Source organism: Hyperolius riggenbachi, chromosome 10 (genome assembly GCF_040937935.1).
Source record: "Hyperolius riggenbachi isolate aHypRig1 chromosome 10, aHypRig1.pri, whole genome shotgun sequence".
NCBI classification, from domain to species: Eukaryota; Metazoa; Chordata; class Amphibia; order Anura; family Hyperoliidae; genus Hyperolius; species Hyperolius riggenbachi.
Genome location: NC_090655.1, coordinates 153319995 through 153340623, shown reverse-complemented (window position 1 = coordinate 153340623; position 20629 = coordinate 153319995).

Below are 20629 nucleotides of genomic sequence, written 5' to 3'. Positions count from 1 at the left end.
TTATGATACGAGATGGCGGGTTGCCATGGCAGCCTAGAAGAAGCACATTGGGCTTATTTCTTAAACGGCAATAATAATAATAATGTATTTTAGATAAATTATCTCGGCTAGAGTGATAGTGGCTCAAAGGGTGTTATGGTGAGCCTAATCTTAGATGGATGGTGGTAGGTTGCCATGGTGATATATTAAGGTTGTTTACTGGGGTAATCAAGCCCAGATATTGCAAATTCGGCTCATCTTGTATAGTCAATCCTATGACACATAAAAGAACATATATGGACAGTTATGGTGGATAATCAAAGGATATACAATAATTTTTCTAAAAAAAAAAACGTGCATATATACACGCATATACAGATACATAAATAAAACGGTACAAATCTTATTGAGGCTCAAACATGAGTTAAGAATATGAAATGTAAGAAAACATCTTAACGATTAATGATCATTTGGTTAGGTAAGAGGAAAAAAAGGGGAGGGGGGAAGAAAAAAGGGGGGGGGCATAAAAATTCCACACATACGGTAGTTGTTAAAAACCAGAATATGAAGATGTATAAACAAAGGAAGCTAAAAAATAGGATTAAGTTAATGATACAGTTTTCAATGTATTCTATAAAAACCAGGGTAAAAAGAGAGGACCAATAAAAGGTATAAAACTGTACTGGTTATGATTGTTAATATATTTTCTCAAGCTGCTCGTTTAAGCCAGCTGGAGTCAGGGTTTTTAGGATTTGGATCCAGTACATCTCTTGTTTCTTTAATTGTTCAAAGGTATCTTGACATGCATTAGGAACTTGTTCAATTAGTGTGATGGTCAACAGGGCAGGATTACTGTGGTAGTGAGAGGTGAAGTGTCCTGACAAACTGTTTAGTGGGTATTTTTTTAGGATATTCGTTTTGTGCGCACCAATTGGGTAGTGCGACCCACATATTGAGATCCGCAAGGACAGGATATAACATAAATAACATTTCTGGATGTACAATTGATGTGACTATTGATGGAGTATGTTTTATCGGTAGTGTTGGATTTGTAGTTGTCTGTAGTACAGATAAATTGACAGGCTTGGCATTTCTTACTCTTGCATGGGTAAGATCCTGGCGGTTTGTGATTTTTGGGAGTGTGTTCTGGTGTTTCACTGATGTGTAGACGGCTGGGGGCTAGTATGTTTTTTAGGCTCAGTGCTCATCTGAATGTTAAGGATGGAGTTTTTGGCAAAAGGGGTTGTAGATAGGGATCCTGAAACAGGATTTCCCACCTGCTATTGAGGATGTGTCTGATTTGGCTGTGTTGTGTACTAAATTTGGTGATGAATATGGGAGCATTGTCTTGGAGTGTTGTTGTGCTTGTTTTGGATTTGGTGGTGGGTTGATGGCTTTGATTCTGGCATTTTTTATCAGCTTGCGGGGGTATTTTCGTGTTATGAATTTGTCAGTGAGTATCTGGGATTGGGCTGTAGTCATCTGGGTCTGTGCAATTGTTATGTATTCTTTTGTACTGGCTGTAAGGTGTGTTGTGTATCCATGGTTTGTGATGAAAACTGTCGAAGTGTATGTAGTTGTTGGCGTCGACTGGTTTAAAAAAAGTTTTGGTTTTGATGGAATTGTGTTCTATGAATATGGTGAGGTCTAGGTAATCTATGAAGGTGGGGTGTTGGTTGAAGGTGAATTGGAGGCCTGCTGGGTTGAAATTGAGGAACTGGATGAAATTGGGAATTGACTGTGGGTCTCCTTTCCGTATAAAGAACAAATCATCTATGTACCGTTTGTATAGAACTATGTTATCATTAAATGGGGTACTGGGGTTGATTTTTTGTTGTTCGATGTAGCCCATTGCCAGGTTCGCATAGGATGGTGCGAATGAGCTGCCCATGGCAGTCCCACTGGTCTGTTGGTAAATTGTATTGTTAAATGTGAAGATGTTGTGATTAAGGATACATTCTTTGCACTGGCAAATTAATTGTTGTTGAGTTAATGGCATTTTTGTATTGGAGAGGTAGTAAAAAAATTGGGTTTTTGGGTGGTGGTTTATGATGAAATTTCTTTTATTTTTAAACAGAATGTTATTGAGGAAGGCTGTATTGATGAAGGATTTGAGTGTGGAATTGTGTTCTGTGGTGGGGTCATAAGTGAGTCTTTTTATAGTGTTTGGCGTCCCCTAATAGTCTTTGGGCTTCTTCCATGTAGTCATTTTTGTTGAGAATGACTATCCCCCCTCCCTTATCTGCTGATTTGATTATGAGGCCTGGATTCTTTTTGAGGGTGTTTAGGGCTGTTCTCTCCTGTCTTGATAGGTTGGGGTTTGGTTGGTGGTGGGCTTGTTGAATTTTTTGTAGATCTTCTAATACCAATGAATAAAATGTCTCGATAAAACTGCCCTTGGATGCTCTGGGGTAGAAACGAGACCTACCCTTGAGGTTAGTTGTGATGTATCTTTCTGTAGCCACAGTGTCTGGTTGTACAATGACAGTTGGTAAGTTGTCATTTGCTGTAGTGATTAGTGAATGGTTGGGTTCGGTTTACGGGGTTTTTGCATTTCTTTTTATGGCAAAATGGCGTTTTAGTGTCAATTTACGGATGTATGTATCCTGTGCCTCCTGGTCACTAAAACCTCAGACCAGATTAATTCTGTTATCCAGGAAACATGGCTATTTAATCTATGTTAAGGGTGCACTTGGCTCCTGTATTTAATTTTCATCTTGACACACCTGGCTATTTAATTTGTTTATCGTGAGGCACCTGACTACTTGATTCTTTTATCTGGAGGTGTGTAAAAACTTCATATTTTTTGTCTGGATGCTTGTGACTACTTCATATTTTTATTGGAGGATATTTGACTACTTGAATTATCTGGAGACATGGACATTTTTGATTCTTTTATCTGGAGGCATGTGACTATTTAATTTTGATGCACATGACTTCTGAACTCTAATATCTAGGGGACCATGGCTTCTCAATTTATATATCTGGAGGCATATAAACTCTGGTATTTGGGTAACCTAGCTGCTTAATTCTGGTATCTAGGGTTAGCACATGTGTCTTAAAACAGTAGTGCAGCCTACAGATAACATTTAAACAGCCTCTACAGTAGTATTGAATTGTGGTCTCCCATTTCTTGTTGGATTGAAATATTTCAACTTGCCTGAACACCCTTTTAACCAATAAACAAGGAGGTTGGTGAAACAGATTGGGCGAAAATTAGTTGATCTTCCTGGGGCCCTGTATGGTCTTAATCCATATATGGTGCTCAAACTAATTATCTGTAATGGTGAGGGGAAAGGTTAGTGTTAGGATAGGAGAGAGTTAAGAGGCAAGAGGGGAAGGTTAGGACAGGAGTGGGAGGTTAGTGTTAGGTGGTAAAAGAGAGAAAGGTTAGTGTTAGAATAAAGTACAGGGAGGGAATAAGAAAATATATTTCCAAAAAAAAGTAACTTTGGCAGTATCACAAGCCATAAAACACAGGCAACCATAACAAATGTGTGTGAGAAAGGATGCTGTTTCAGGCCTGGTGCACACCAGAGGAGTTTTTCTGAGCGTTTTGAGTTTTTAAATCTGCTGCTAATGTTATCCTATGTGTCTGTGCACACTGGAGCAATGAGGTTTTGTAAAAAACCCCATAGCATTACATTGGGAAGAGCTTTTAGAGGTTTCAAAAGCTCTTCCCAATGTAATGCTATGGGTTTTTTTTTACAAAACCTCATCGCTCCAGTGTGCACAGACACATAGGATAACCTTAGCAGCAGATTTAAAAACTCAATATGCTCAGAAAAACTCCTCTGGTGTGTTTCAGGCCTTAGGCCCAGTGCACACCAAAACCGCTAGCAGATCCGCAATACGCTAGCGGTTTTGGGAGCTAATTTCAGAGCGATTCTAGGTATGTTTAGAGAGGTTTTCTAAACATACCTAGCGGTTTTGCGTGCGTTTTTGTGTAGCAGATTACACATATTGTTACAGTAAAAGCTGTTACTGAACAGCTACTGTAACAAAAATGCCTGGCAAACCGCTCTGAACTAGCGTTTTTCAGAGCGGTTTGCGTTTTTCCTATACTTTACATTGAGGACGAAACGCTTCCGAAAACCGCAAACGCGCAGCAGGAGGCGCGTTTGCGGCTTGGCAAAAAGCGCAAACCGCCGGTGTGCACCATCCCATTGCAATACATTAGACAAGCGTTTTTAGAGGCGGATGCGGCCGGCGGATCGCTCCAAAAACCGCTCGGTGTGCACTGGGCCTTAGAGAGGAAGGAGGCTCAGACCAGGGCACAATTTAATACCAGTTAGTTACAAACTTCTGTGCAGTGTGCACAGGAACAGCTTCTTCCCTCAAGAGGTCCTTGAAAGAGCAACAAACAGCAATGCTGAAACTGCTGGGACTTTGAGGGCCCTTTCACACTGGGGCATTGTGTCGTAGTAAATTTACCACACCACTCCCCTGGGCAATGAAAGTCTATGGGGTAATTCATACTACCTGCGGTGCACTGCGATGCGTCGGAAGTTCCTTAACACAGCACTTGTCTACCTTACTGTGTGGCTCCTGTGGCAGATCCAGAAGTCATGAGAGTCTATGTAATGCGCTTGCATTTAAGAAACCTGCCGCAGTTTTTAGCCTCGCGCATGCACGGAAGCATATTTTAGGAATACGTTTCCACGTTTATCATTGATGGCCCAACAGGAGAGCGTCACTTCCTGTTGGATGGGTGCCAGACAGGATTTACCATGTTCTAACGCGGTAATCCCAGAAGGCCTATTTTTTGGGCCACACCGCTGCTTGCCAATCTGTAGTGTAAAACCGGCCAAAGAAACACAGCACAGAACTGGAACTGCAAAATGAATGCTTTTCACCCTGTTTGCTCCCTTTTGTAACTTGTATACTGTTCTTGACTAGAATTGTCTCAAACCTCCGATTTAAGGTTCGCGAACTTCGAATGCGAACTTCCGCAAACTTCGTGAACCGCCATAGACTTCAATGGGGAGACGAACTTTCAAAACTACAAACACGAATTCTGGCCAGTAAAGTGAAGGAAAAGATGTTTCAAGGGGTCTAACACCTGGAGGGGGGCATGGCGGAGTGGGATACATGCCAAAAGTCCCAGAGAAAAATCCATATTTGACGCACAGCAGGGTTTAAGGGCAGAAATAACATTGCATTGCTAAATTGGAGGCCTAAAGTGCTTTAAAACATTTTGCATGTGTATACATCAATCAGGTAGTGTAATTAGTGTACTGCTTCACACTGACAGACTAAACTCACTGTGTAACATCCCGCAAACAGCTGTTTGTGTAGTGACGGCCATGCAGGACTGGTGTGCACCATGGCCAGAGTGCAGGCAATGGCGGTTTTCAAGCCAATATGGTCGGGCTGAGGTAGCTGAATGACAGAACAACAGAGACTGAGTGTCCAGCTCATCGAATTTGGTCTGTCTACAATGAAGCAATGACCTTATTATCTTCTTGAGTCAGGTGTGCTCCCCAACCCTAACACACTCCTTTAGCCAGTCATTGCTTCATTCTGATACACAAGCCCCTTCACCGTGGCAAGGTAAGGATCATGAAGGGGAGTTGACACCTGTACATGCCTTTTGCAGTGGCGTAGCTAAGGAGCTATCGGCCCCGAAGTTTTACAATGGGGCCCCCCAAGCACTCTATACATAACAATTGACATGGCGCACCAAAATCTGCCAATGGCAACTACAGTGTCAGAGGTGCAAGAAGGGGATGGAGAATATTTTGTTAATGATTACCACTATTCAAAGTATCTAAAGAAGTGATTATTATGAGCACAGGACCAATAGAGAGTTAATACTGAAGTTGAGGGAGGGCCCTTCGGGGCACCTCTGTCCCAAGGGCCCAGATGTGGTCGCAACCTCTGCAACCCCTATTGCTATGCCCCTGGCCTTTTGTTTTGTTGTTGCAGCCGCAGTGCAGCCCGAAAAATTAGGCAGGCATGTACATGCACCAGAAAAATTATTATAGCGGCCGCTGCTTGCAGCGGCCTTAAAAATTCAGGAATCTACCTGGAGTCCTGGACCCTGTTGGTGGTGGCGGAGAAGGCAGTTAATCGGCCTGCAGGCAGAGGTGCTGTGTGGGGACCGACTTAGTCTTGGGGCTGGCTGTTACATGGCGTGCAGGCAGAGATTCTGTGTGTGGGAACTGACTTCGGCCAGGCAGTAGCCCTCCGGGATCCATGCCTCATTCATTTTGATAAAGGTGAGGTACTGAACACTTTTTTGACCTAGGCGACTTTTCTTCTCACTGACAATGCCTCCAGCTGCGCTGAAGGTCCTTTCTAACAGGACATTTGAGGCAGGGAAAGCCAGATGTTGGATGGCAAATTGTGACAGCTCTGGCCACAGGTCAAGCCTGCATACCCAGTAGTCCAGGGGTTCATCGCTGCTCATAGTGTCTACATCCACACTTAAAGAGAAACTGCGACCAAGAATTGAACTTTATCCCAATCAGTAGCTGATACCCCCTTTTACATGAGAAATCTATTCCTTTTCACAAACAGACCATCAGGGGGGCGCTGTTTGACTGATATTGTGGTGAAACCCCTCCCACAAGAAACTCTGAGGACCGTGGTACTCCTGGCAGTTTCCTGTCTGTGAACCTTGTTGCATTGTGGGAAATAGCTGTTTACAGCTGTTTCCAACTGCCAAAAAAACATGCAGCAGCTACATCACCTGCCAACAGTAAAAATGTAAATTAGGGATTTAAAAGAGTTTACAATGGGCAAACACTGACTGAATCATTTATACATAATTATTGTAAAAATTAAGCACCTTTTTATTACATTATTTTCACTGGAGTTCTTCTTTAAGGCCAAGTAGTCGGCTGGTCGATGCGTTGGTGGAGGGTGGATCCGGAATGGCTAAGGTGAGGCGTTGGAGTAAAGACTGTCTGCATGTTCGACATCACCATGAGATCGCTAGAGTGATTTGTCCTTGCCTGCGTGGACATGGGAGGAGGAGGAAGATGACTGGCAGTGGCACCTTTATTCCGTTGTGCTGTGACCTCACCCTTAAACGCACTGTAAAGCATACTTGCCAAATGGTGTTTTAAGTGCTGCATCCTTTCAGCCTTGTGAGTAATTGGTAACATCTCTGCCACTTTGTGCTTATACCGAGGGTCTAGTAGTGTTGCCACCCAATACAGGTCATTCCCCTTGAGTTTTTTTTATACAGGGGTCCCTCAACAGGCTGGACAGAATGAAAGACACCATCTGCACAAATTCGGATGCCACCATACTAGCCATCTTGTCTTTCTCTTCTTCAGTGATGTCAGGTAAGCAGTGATGGGCCAAACCTCCGATTTTAGGTTCGCGAACCGGGTTCGCGAACTTCCGCGGAAGGTTCGGTTCGCGAAAAAGTTTGCGAACCGCAATAGACTTCAATGGGGAGGCGAACTTTGTAAAGTAGAAAAAATTATGCTGGCCACAAAAGTGATGGAAAAGATGTTTCAAGGGGTCTAACACCTGGAGGGGGGCATGGCGGAGTGGGATACACGCCAAAAGTCCCGGGGGAAAAATCTGGATTGAACGCAAAACAGCGTTTTAAGGGCAGAAATCACATTAAATGCTAAATGACAGGCCTAAAGTGCTTTAAAACATCTTGCATGTGTATACATCAATCAGGTAGTGTAATTAGAGTACTGCTTCACACTGACACACCAAACTAACTGTGTAACGCACCGCAAGTTACCAGCTGTTTGTGTAGTGACGGCCATGCTGGACTACTGTGCAACATGGCGAGATTGCTCTTCCTCACTCAGTGATGTCAGGTAATGTGTGACTGCCTTATCAACTTTCCATGGCAATATTAAAAAGCTTACGTTTTGTTTTTAAATTACATTTTCTACTTGCTGTGTACTTCTTCAGTACCGCTACAATAAGAATCCAATGGAGGCGGGCAAGTCTGGCATTGTGACCCCGGGTAATGGCCGGGGAATGAGGGTTTGAATCCGGTGTGGAGCCTGAGCAACGGCTACCACTACACATCCAAGGAGGGCAACAGGCAGGCCCGCCCCAAGGTAGTGACCAAAAATAACAATACAGGAGGAGGACTTTTGAGGCCCTGCTGTGTATTTGAATGAATGTACTTTAAATCCTTTAATGAGAACCAGTTATGGCGGGCAAAGATGACACCACATTCCTTTCAGGAGAATCATATGGAGGCGAGCAAGTCTGCCATTTGTGACCCCGGGTAATGGCTGGGGAATGAGGGATGGAATCCGGTGTGGAGCCTGAGCAACGGCTACCACTACACAGGCAAGGAGGGCAGCAGGCATGCACGCCCGCCCCGAGGTAGTGACCAAAAATAACAATACAGGACTCAGGAGGACTTTTGAGGCCCAAATTGTAATGAATCAACTTTAAATCCTTTAATGGGAATCCGTTATGGAGGGCAAGTCTGCCATTGTCACCACGGGTAATGGGCGGGGAATGAAGGTTGGATTCCGGCCCGAAGTGGGAGCCTGCTGAGACCCATGCTATAGCTGCCCTGACCGTGCTTTGCAGACCAGGCATCTGTGGTCAGATCATGGACCCTTGACCTAGCGGAAGACAAACCAAGTCGAAAGCATTTGCCAAGAATGTTTTATGGAGGGCAAGTTTGCCATTCTTTTCAATTGTTTGAAACTGTAGATGGTTGTATTTTTCAATTGTTTGAAACTGTAGATGGTTGTATTTTTAAATTGTTTGAAACTGTAGATGGTTGTATTTTTAAATTGTTTTAAAATGTAGATGGTTGTATTTTTAAATTGTTTGAAACTGTAGATGGTTGTATTGCGTTCCGGAGTTGGAGCCAAAGAAACGGCTACCACCACACATCCAGGCAAGGAGGGCAGCAGGCAGGCATGCACGCCCGCCCCAAGGTAGTGACCAAAAATAACAATACAGGACTCAGGAGGACTTTTAAAGCCCTAATTGTAATGAATCAACTTTAAATCCTTTAACAGGAATCCGTTATGGAGGGCAAGTCTGCCATTGTCACCACGGGTAATGAAGGTTGGATTCCGGCCCGAAGTGGGAGTCTGCTGAGACCCATGTTGTACCTGCTCTGACCGTGCTTTGCAGACCAGGCATCTGTGGTCAGATGGACCCTTGACCCAACGCTCTTCACAATCGATGACACCACTTGCCTCTGAACTGCACGGTACAGTTTGGGTATGGCCTTTCGTGAAAAATAAGTGTGGCCTGGTATCTTCCACTGCGGTGTCCCAATGGCCACAAATTTACGGAAAGCCTCTGACTCCACCAGCTTGTATGGTAATAGCTGGCGAGCTAATAGTTCCGCCGCATCTACTGTCAGACGCCGGGCAAGAGGGTGACTGGCCGAAATTGGCTTCTTTCGCTCAAAGACTTCCTTCACGGACACCTGGCTACTGCTGTGGGCAGAGGAGCAGGAACCGCTCAAGGGCAGAGGCGGTGTGAAGGAGGGTGGCTGTGAAGGTTCAAGGTAGAAAGCGGATGAAGATGATGCACCTGAAGGAGGAAGAGAAGGAGGGTGGCTTGTCTTTTGAGGTGTGCTGCTTTACCTCAGGTGTTCTTCCCATAGCGGTTTGTGCTTTTTCTCCAGGTGCCTTCGTAAGGCACTTGTCCCTACGTGAGTGTTGGCCTTTCCACGGCTCAATTTGAGGAGGCAGAGAGAACAGATGGCTTTGCTCCTATCTGAGGCACACACGTTAAAATATTTCCAAACCGCTGAGCCCTCCTGGGGTGATGGCACTATGGTGGCATCAACAGCTGACCTTGAAGGGCATGTTGGCTGGCTGGCCATAGCTGGCGATACATGGTGCCAGACACTGCCCCCAGCTGTTTCTGAGGATGAGCTCCCTCTGCTTCTATCATGGAGTCGTCTCCTCCTACTCCTCTCTGGCTCCCCCTCTGAACTGTCCCCCTGGTCATCTCCTCTATTGGGAACATACGTGGCATCCGTATAATCATCATCATAATCCTCCTGCCCAGCTTCGCTTTCCTCAGACAACTCCACAACTGCACCAACTTCAGGTGGTTCAACATGCCCCTCCTCACACGTTATGTCCATACTATCGCCACCTAACTCAGACGTATGAGGTGGTGTACCTGCGCCTTCTTCTTGTTGCAGTAGTGGCTGTGAATCAGTGATTTCACCACCACCACCAAATAACTCCTGCAAAGTGTCAAATGCAGTGGATGTGGTGCTTGTTGTAGCGCTGGTGGCTGCGGGAGATGAGGTGTTCTGTGTTAAATACACGTCCTCACAATTTTGGGAAGTGATGGCACGTGCCTTCTTCTGAGTACTGTACTTTGGGCCAGGTCCGCACAAAATCACAGCAACACCACCTCGCACAGACCTGCCAGTGCCAGGTGGCCTTCCTCTGGGTCTGCCTCGACTGCTTCCTCTACCTGGTTTGTCCATTTTGTCCATCTCAGGGGGGAAGCTAGGTATATGCAGTGAGGTGAGTTCACTCAACCCAAAGGTAGTTATATATGCAGTGAGGTGAGTTCACTGAACACAAAAGGTAGTTAGATGCAGTCAGCTGAGTTCACTCAACACAAAGGTAGTTATATGCAGTGAGGTTAGTTCACTCAACCCAAAGGTAGTTATATATGCAGTGAGGTGAGTTCACTCAACAGAAAAGGTAGTTATATATGCAGTGAGGTGAGTTCACTCAACCCAAAGGTAGTTATATATGCAGTGAGGTGAGTTCACTGAACACAAAAGGTAGTTAGATGCAGTCAGCTGAGTTCACTCAACACAAAGGTAGTTATATGCAGTGAGGTTAGTTCACTCAACCCAAAGGTAGTTATATATGCAGTGAGGTGAGTTCACTCAACAGAAAAGGTAGTTATATATGCAGTGAGGTGAGTTCACTCAACCCAAAGGTAGTTATATATGCAGTGAGGTGAGTTCACTGAACACAAAAGGTAGTTAGATGCAGTCAGCTGAGTTCACTCAACACAAAGGTAGTTATATGCAGTGAGGTTAGTTCACTCAACCCAAAGGTAGTTATATATGCAGAGAGGTGAGTTCACTGATCACAAAAGGCAGCTATATGCAGTGAGGTGAGTTCACTCAACCCAAAGGTAGTTATATGCAGTGAGGCAAGTTCACTCAACACAAAAGGTAGTTATGTGCAGCGAGGTGGGTTCACTCAACACAAACGTAGGTGTATGCAGTGATGAGGTGGGTTAATTAAACACAACAGGTACTAGTAGTAGGTAAATGCAGTACTGGGTAAGTAGTACAATGTGCAGCTCCCTGTCACACACACAGGTAGTCACTGAATGTGCTGCTGATGCTGGTGGGCTGCTGGCAGTGGGACACACACAGTATGAATTAGCAATGCTGTCTAAGCAACACAAGTGTCTCACACACACAGGTAGTCACTGAATGTGCTGCTGCTGCTGCTGCTGCTGGCAGTGGGACACACAGTATGAATTAGCAATGCTGTCTAAGCAACACAAGTGTCAGTTTCAAACACAGAGAAAAAAAATTGATCACATGAGCAGGATGAGCTCTGAAAAGAGCTGTTCTGGGGCGCTATTGTAGCAATAAGATTCAGCTAGGAGCAAGCTAAGAAGGCAAGAGCCTGACTAATCTGTCCTTAGGAGAACAAGTCTGCAGCAGCTGTCCCTAGTCTGTCTCTAGCAGGCACACGAGTGAGGCTAATGGCCACCGGAGCCTGCCTTTTATAAGGGGGGGGTGGGGCTCCAGGGCTTAGTATAGCCGGATTGGTTACAATGCGCCTGCTGACTGTGATGCAGAGGGTCAAAGTTGACCCTCATAGAACATTATGGGGCGAATCGAACTTCCGGGAAATTTCGCCTTCGCCGGCGAAGGCGAACCACCCTGGGTTCGCCTGGAACCGTTCGCCGGCGAACACGTTCAGCCCATCTCTACAGGTAAGTTCTCCTCCCCCAGCCATGAACAATACCACGGGAAAGGAGAGCAGCACAAGCCCCCTGTGACGCCTGCTGTGGTTGTTCATCCACCTCCTCCTCAAAAAAACCTACCTTCCTCATCTGACTCCTCTTCCCCACTCCTCCTCCCCCCTCCTCTGTGATACCGCAGATGATGTTTCCAAAAACTCTTCCTCCTCCTCTTGTTCACGCTCCTCTACAGCTTGATCCACCACTCTATGCACGGCACGTTCCAGGAGAAAAGTATTTGGGATCAAGTCACTGATGGTGCCTTCACTGCGACTCACCAGGTTTGTCACCTCCTCAAACAGACACATGAGCCTGCAGGCATCACGCATGAGTGTCCAGTACTTCGGCCATAACATCCTCAGCTCCCCAGAGCACATCCTTTCACTGTAGTTGTACAGATACTGTTTGATGGCTTTCTCCTGTTGTAGCAGGTGGTCAAACATGAGGAGCGTTGAATTCCAGTGAGATCAAGCTCCTCACTGGCAAGTTGTTTCTCCGCTGAATATCGGCCAAGCGCCCTATGGCCGTGTAGGACCTTCTGAAATGCCCACACACCTTCCTGGGACTGCTTCAGGATCTCCTGTAAGCCTGGGTACTTACTGACAAATCTTTGGATTGTAAGATTGAGCACATGTGCCATGCAGGGTACATGTGTCAACTTTACCAAACTCAAAGCCGAAATGAGATTGCTGCCATTGTCACACACCACGTTGCCGATCTCCAGTTGGTGCGGGGTCAGCCACTGATCCACCTGTTTGTTCAGAGCAGCCAGGAGAGCTGCTCCAGTGTGACTCTCGGCTTTGAGGCAAGACATGTCCAAGATGGCGTGACACCGTCGTACCTGGCATGCAGCATATAGGCCCTGGGGAGCTGGGGGTGTGTAGTTGGAGAGGAGATCGCAGCACCAGTAGAGTAGCACTGCCACTCAGCCAAGGAGCAGGATGACGACAGTAAAGAGTATGTAGCAGAAGGAGTAGGAGGAGAAGGAGATGAGGTGGCAGCAGGCTTGCCTTCAAGCCGTGGAGGTGTCACAACTAGGTCCGCTGCACAGCCAGGGCCGTTTCTTGGGCAGTGCGGGCAGTGCGACCGCCCTGGGCGCAGACTGGCAAGAAAAAGAAGGGGGGCGCAGGCAGAAGGACATAATCGCTAGGGAGCTGGTGATGCGTGGTGCAGCCAAATGAAACAAATAAAGAAGATTACCAGTCCTATCACCTTCCTTGACTCCTGCTGGGCTGCCTGCATCCAACGTCAAGTCATCATCACGTCACCACCGTGTAATGACACCTGTTGCCCTGTAGCGGTACTGCAGGCTGTCAATGCGCAGCGCCTATAAAGGGGTCAGCTTTCTTGGCTCTCTTCACCTGTGTGTTGGTCCCTGCTTCCTCCTGGATGAGTGGCTGGTTGCTAGTAAGTAGGCAGATCTACTTGTGACCTGTGGCTGTGTGACTGTCCCTAAAGAGCAAGCGTTCACGAGTCCAGGGGGTGGGGGAGAAGGGGGCGCAATTTCACACACTCGCCCTGGGTGCAATTTAGCCTAGAAACTGCCCTGTGCACAGCCATGTACTCCCTGCTTGCCAGCGGTCACCAGGTTGATCCAATGTGCCGTATAAGTAATGTCCAGAATAGAAAAAGACTGGGTTTCGACCTGGATTTTAGGCTGATTGGCCAATTTTATTATGCAGAAACCACAGTGGTGGTGCTTTTGCACTGTGGTTTCTGCATAATAAAATTGGCCAATCTGGTGCTGAACAAAAATTGTGGTTGCAGCATCAAGGTTTTATCTATACTGTATAAGTAATGTACCTGCCCTGACCGTGCTTGGCAGACCAGGCATCCGTGGTCAGATGGACCCTTGACCCAACGCTGTGTCCCAGAGATGACACCACTTGCCTTTCTACATCACCGTACAGTTTGGGTATCGCCTTTTGAGAAAAGTAATTGCAGCCTGGTATCTTCCACTGCGGTGTCCCAATGGCCACACATTTTTGAAAGGCCTCAGAGTCCACCAGCCGGTATGGTAACTGCTGGCGAGATAACAGTTCTGCCAAGCCGGCTGTCAGACGCCGGGCAAGGGGGTGACTGGCAGAAATTGGCTTCTTCCTCTCAAAGATTTCCTTCACGGACACCTGGCTGCTGCTGTGGGCAGTGGAGCAGGAACCGCTCAAGGTGAGAGGCGGAGTGGAGGAGGGTGGCTGTGAAGGTGCAAGGGATAAAGCAGCTGAAGATGCTTCACCTGAAGAAGGAAGAGGAGTAGGAGGGTGGCTTTGCTTTTGTGTGCTGCTTTTCATCAGGTGGACTTCCCATTGCAGTTTGTGCTTTTTTGTCATGTGCCTGGTAAAGGGAGTTGTACCTACGCGGGTCTTGGTCTTTCCACGGCTCAATTTTTGGTGGAAGAGAGTACAGATGGCATTGCTCTCATCTGAGGCAAACACACAAAAAATGTCTACACCGCTGAGCCCTGGGATGATGGCACTTTGGTGGTGGCGTCAGCAACTATGTTGAAGGGCATGTTGGCTGGCTGTCCATAGGTGGTGATACATGCCGCCAGACCAGAGGTGCAGCTAAGGTTTTTGTGGCCCCAAGCGGACTGTAGGTAGTGGCCCCATCCTGCGCCGTGGCAAAAAATGGGCGTGGCTATTCTGCAGCCAGTGGGCGTGGCCATGACATGTGGTTGGAGCGGGACTGGAGTGGGTGTTTGCCGCACACGTAGCGTGGCGGAAAAAGGGCGTGGGGGGGAGGGAAGGGGCGTGCATAGTGCCGAAAAAACGGGGTGACCATGACATTGAAAATAAACGCAACTCCGGCCACATGTCAGCAGAAAACAAACGCATTTTGGGCCACATGTCAGCAGAAAACAAACGCATTTTGGGCCACATGTCAGCAGAAAACAAACGCAACTCCGGCCACATGTCAGCAGAAAACAAACGCAACTCCGGCCACATGTCAGCAGAAAACAAACGCAAATCCGGCCACATGTCAGCAGAAAACAAACGCAACTCCGGCCACATGTCAGCAGAAAACAAACGCATTTTGGGCCACATGTCAGCAGAAAACAAACGCATTTTGGGCCACATGTCAGCAGAAAACAAACGCAACTCCGGCCACATGTCAGCAGAAAACAAACGCAACTCCGGCCACATGTCAGCAGAAAACAAATGCAAATCCGGCCACATGTCAGCAGAAAACAAACGCAACTCCGGCCACATGTCAGCAGAAAACAAACGCAACTCCGGCCACATGTCAGCAGAAAACAAACGCAAATCCGGCCACATGTCAGCAGAAAACAAACGCAACTCCGGCCACATGTCAGCAGAAAACAAACGCATTTTGGGCCACATGTCAGCAGAAAACAAACGCAAATCCCGCCACATGTCAGCAGAAAACAAATGCAAATCCGGCCACATGTCAGCAGAAAACAAACGCAAATCCGGCCACATGTCAGCAGAAAACAAAACGCATTTTGGGCCACATGTCAGCAGAAAACAAACGCAAATCCGGCCACATGTCAGCAGAAAACAAACGAATTTTGGGCCACATGTCAGCAGAAAACAAACGAATTTTGGGCCACATGTCAGCAGAAAACAAACGCAAATCCGGCCACATGTCAGCAGAAAACAAACGCAACTCCGGCCACATGTCAGCAGAAAACAAACGCAACTCCGGCCACATGTCAGCAGAAAACAAACGCAACTCCGGCCACATGTCAGCAGAAAACAAACGCAAATCTGGCCACATGTCAGCAGAAAACAAACGCAAATCCGGCCACATGTCAGCAGAAAACAAACGCAAATCCCGCCACATGTCAGCAGAAAACAAACGCAACTCCGGCCACATGTCAGCAGAAAACAAACGCAAATCCGGCCACATGTCAGCAGAAAACAAACGCAAATCCGGCCACATGTCAGCAGAAAACAAACGCATTTTGGGCCACATGTCAGCAGAAAACAAACGCAACTCCGGCCACATGTCAGCAGAAAACAAACGAATTTTGGGCCACATGTCAGCAGAAAACAAACGAATTTTGGGCCACATGTCAGCAGAAAACAAACGCAACTCCGGCCACATGTCAGCAGAAAACAAACGCAAATCCGGCCACATGTCAGCAGAAAACAAACGCAACTCCGGCCACATGTCAGCAGAAAACAAACGCAACTCCGGCCACATGTCAGCAGAAAACAAACGCAAATCCGGCCACATGTCAGCAGAAAACAAACGAAACTCCGGCCACATGTCAGCAGAAAACAAACGCAACTCCGGCCACATGTCAGCAGAAAACAAACGCAAATCCGGCCACATGTCAGCAGAAAAACGCAACTCCGGCCACATGTCAGCAGAAAACAAACGCAAATCCGGCCACATGTCAGCAGAAAACAAACGCAAATCCGGCCACATGTCAGCAGAAAACAAACGCAAATCCAGCCACATGTCAGCAGAAAACAAACGCAAATCCGGCCACATGTCAGCAGAAATAAACGCAAATCCGAACACATGTCAGCAGAAAACAAACGCAACTCCGGCCACATGTCAGCAGAAAACAAACGAAAATCCGGCCACATGTCAGCAGAAAAACGCAACTCCGGCCACATGTCAGCAGAAAACAAACGCAAATCCGGCCACATGTCAGCAGAAAACAAACGCAAATCCGGCCACATGTCAGCAGAAAACAAACGCAAATCCGGCCACATGTCAGCAGAAAACAAACGCATTTTAGGCCACATGTCAGCAGAAAACAAACGCATTTTGGGCCACATGTCAGCAGAAAACAAACGCAAATCCGGCCACATGTCAGCAGAAAACAAACGCAAATCCGGCCACATGTCAGCAGAAAACAAACGCAAATCCGGCCACATGTCAGCAGAAAACAAACGCAAATCCGGCCACATGTCAGCAGAAAACAAACGCAAATCCGGCCACATGTCAGCAGAAAACAAACGCAAATCCGGCCACATGTCAGCAGAAAACAAACGCAAATCTGGCCACATGTCAGCAGAAAACAAACGCAAATCCGGCCACATGTCAGCAGAAAACAAACGCAAATCCGGCCACATGTCAGCAGAAAACAAACGCAAATCCGGCCACATGTCAGCAGAAAACAAACGCAACTCCGGCCACATGTCAGCAGAAAACAAACGCAACTCCGGCCACATGTCAGCAGACAACAAACGCAAGTCCGGCCACATGTCAGCAGAAAACAAACGCAACTCCGGCCACATGTCAGCAGAAAACAAACAAATTTTGGGCCACATGTCAGCAAAAAACAAACGCAAATCCCGCCACATGTCAGCAGAAAACAAACGCAACTTCGGCCACATGTCAGCAGAAAACAAACGCAACTCCGGCCACATGTCAGCAGAAAAACACAACTCCGGCCACATGTCAGCAGAAAACAAACGCAACTCCGGCCACATGTCAGCAGAAAACAAACGCAACTCCGGCCACATGTCAGCAGAAAACAAACGCAACTCCGGCCACATGTCAGCAGAAAACACAAACGCAACTCCGGCCACATGTCAGCAGAAAACAAAAACGCAACTCAGGCCACATGTCAGCAGAAAACAAAAACGCAACTCAGGCCACATGTCAGCAGAAAACAAAAACGCAACTCCGGCCACATGTCAGCAGAAAACAAAAATGCAACTCCGGCCACATGTCAGCAGAAAACAAAAACGCAACTCCGGCCACATGTCAGCAGAAAACAAACGCAACTCCGGCCACATGTCAGCAGAAAAATCCCCTCAGACATGTTCACATCTCCCCCTCCCAGACCACACGCAAACATGCCAGCTCTCCACTTCCCATTCATACACTTGCCTCTTGCCTGTGAGAAGCCATCACACACAATCTCCTGTCTGGACCTCACTCATCCCCAGCAGTGTCGCTTTTACTTGCCTCAGGGGAGAAGTAGTCAGAGGCAGACACATCCATCAATGACAGGCAGAGGTTAGTCCGAAGAGCCGCTGGGCCTGTCGTGCACATCTCCGCTGGTCAGGATCTCCAGCCAGCTGGTCTGTCTCCTCTCCCCAGCTGTTTCCCGCCTCATTCGTTTTTGCAGAGAGACGTCAGGTCAAAGTGTGCACGTCTGACGTCTCTCTCTGTACCAGCCAGAGAGGAGGAGGAGGAGGAAAGAGAGGTGTGGCCAAACAGCACTCGTAGCTGTGGCATCTTTCCGGAGTCCAGAGACTGTAATATAAAAAAAAAAAGCAGCGCGCCCCTGGTGTGACGTCATGGAGCTTCCGAGGCCCCTAAAAACATGAGGCCCCAAGCGGCCGCTTGGTCTGCTTGGTGCCTGGCGGCACCCCTGCGCCAGACACTGCCACCAGCTGTTTCTGATGACGAGCTCCCCCTTGCTTCTTTCAGCAACTCATCACCTCCTACTCTTCTCTGACCCCCCCCTCTGAACTGTCCCCCTGTTCATCTCCTCTATTGGGAACCCACGTGACATCCATGACAGTATTATCATAATCATCATCATAATCATCCTCCACAGCTTCGCTTGTATCAGACACCTCCAAAACTGCACCAACAGCAGGTACTTCATCCTCCCCTCACATCCTATGTCCATAGTGACTCAGAAATATGAGGTGGTGTAACTTGTTTAGCGTCTTCACCTTGTTGTAACAATAGTGGCTGTGAATCAGTTAATTCCCCACCAAATAACTCCTGCGAAGTGTCAAATGTGGATGTGGTTCTTGTAGTAGCGCTGGTGGCTGTGGAAGATGAGGTTTTCTGTGTTAAATAGTCAAGTACGTCCTGACAATCTTGGGAGTTGATGGCACGTGCCTTCTGAGCACTGTACTTTGGTCCAGGGCCAAATGAAATCACGTCAGCACGACTTCGAACAGACCTGCCGGGTGGCCTGCCTCTGCCTTTTGTTTTGTCCATATTGGGGGGGATGAAGTGAAAGGTATGCACTGACTTGACTAATACAATGTGCAGTCACACAGGTGCAGTGAAAAGGTTGCAGTAACTGCTGGTATAACAATGTGCAGTCACACAGGTTCAGTAAAAGTTATGCAGTGACTGCTGGTAGAACAATGTGCAGTCACACAGGTGCAGTAAAAGGTATGCAGTGACTGCTGGTAGAACAATGTGCTGCTGTCACACAGGTGCTGTAAAAGGTATGCAGTAACTGCTGGTAGAACAATGTGCAGTTACGCAAGTGCAGTGAAAATGGATGCACTGACTGCTGGTATATAATACTATGTGCGGTCACAGGTGCAGTTGACAGGTATGCACAGACTGGTATAACTATGTGTATAACAATGGTATAACTGTTATAACAATGTGCAGTCACACAGGTGCAGTATCTGCTGGTAGAACAATGTGCAGTCACACAGACAGGTGCAGTAAAAGATATGCAGTGACTGCTGGTAGAACAATGTGCAGTCACACAGGTGAAGTAAAAGGTATGCAGTGACTGCTGGTAGAACAATGTGCAGTCACACAGGTGCAGTAAAAGGTATGCAGTGACTGCTGGTAGAACAATGTGCATGCAGGTGCAGTGAAAATGGATGCGCTGACTGCTGGTACAGTATATAATACAATGTGCAGTCACAGGTGCAGTTAACATGTATGCACTGACTGGTATAACAATGTGTATAACAATGGTATAACTGGTATAACAATGTGCAGTCACACAGACAGGTGCAGTAAAAGGTATGCAGTGATTGCTGGTAAAACAATGTGCAGTCACACAGACAGGTGCAGTAAAAGGTATGCAGTGACTGCTGGTATATAATACAATGTGCAGTCACAGGTGCAGTTACAGGTATGCACGGACTGGTATTACACAATACAATGTGCAGCTGTGACACACACAGGTCCAGTGAAAATGAATGCACTGACTGCTGGTATATAATACAATGTGCGGTCACAGGTGTACTTACAGGTATGCACGGACTGGTATTACACAATACAATGTGCAGCTTTCACACACACAGGTCCATTGCCAGTGAAAGGTATACACTGAATGTGCTGAGCCTGGCACAGTATAGCAATTAGCAAGGGCCAGCTGTGACACACAGAGCTGTATAATGCAGTGTCAGTGGCACACACAAAAAAAAAACACTTCTCAAGAACTTTAGCTCTGAAAAGAGCTCTTTTTGTGGTGCTTTTCAACAACAAATATCAGCTAGGAGCAAGCTACAAGAGCCTAACTAACCTTTCCCTATCTCTGCAGCAGGTTCCTTTCCCTTCTCTCACTACATCAGCAGACAGAGTGAGATCATGGCCGACCCTGCTGCCTTATATAGGGGGGGGGGGGGGGGGCTCCAGGAGGGAGTGCAGCCTCATTGGCTGCCATGTGTCTGCTGACTGTGATGTAGAGGGTCAACGTTTAGCCCAATGATGTAGTATTGGGGGAGGGTCGAACTCGCATAAGTTTTGCATTTGATTACGAAAGCGAACCAGCGATGTTCGCGTGCGAACCGTAGGGGACAACACTATTCTTGACTTGTAATACTGTATCTATGCTGTCTGTTCTTGTATCATATTGTCTGTGTCCGTTAAGCAACTACCAAGTCAAATTCCTTCTATGTAAGTGTAAACTTATTGGGTAAAATAAAAAATATTCTGATTCATGTAATGTTTACATAAACTTGAACTGATCATTTAGATCACTGCTTCACTGGGTTGAGTAAAGGGTTCATTCATTTTTAAAAGTGTTGTATGGGAATTGGTGCATTTTTTCAGTTGATTAAATGTGCATTCAAAAATGTGCATTTTTCTC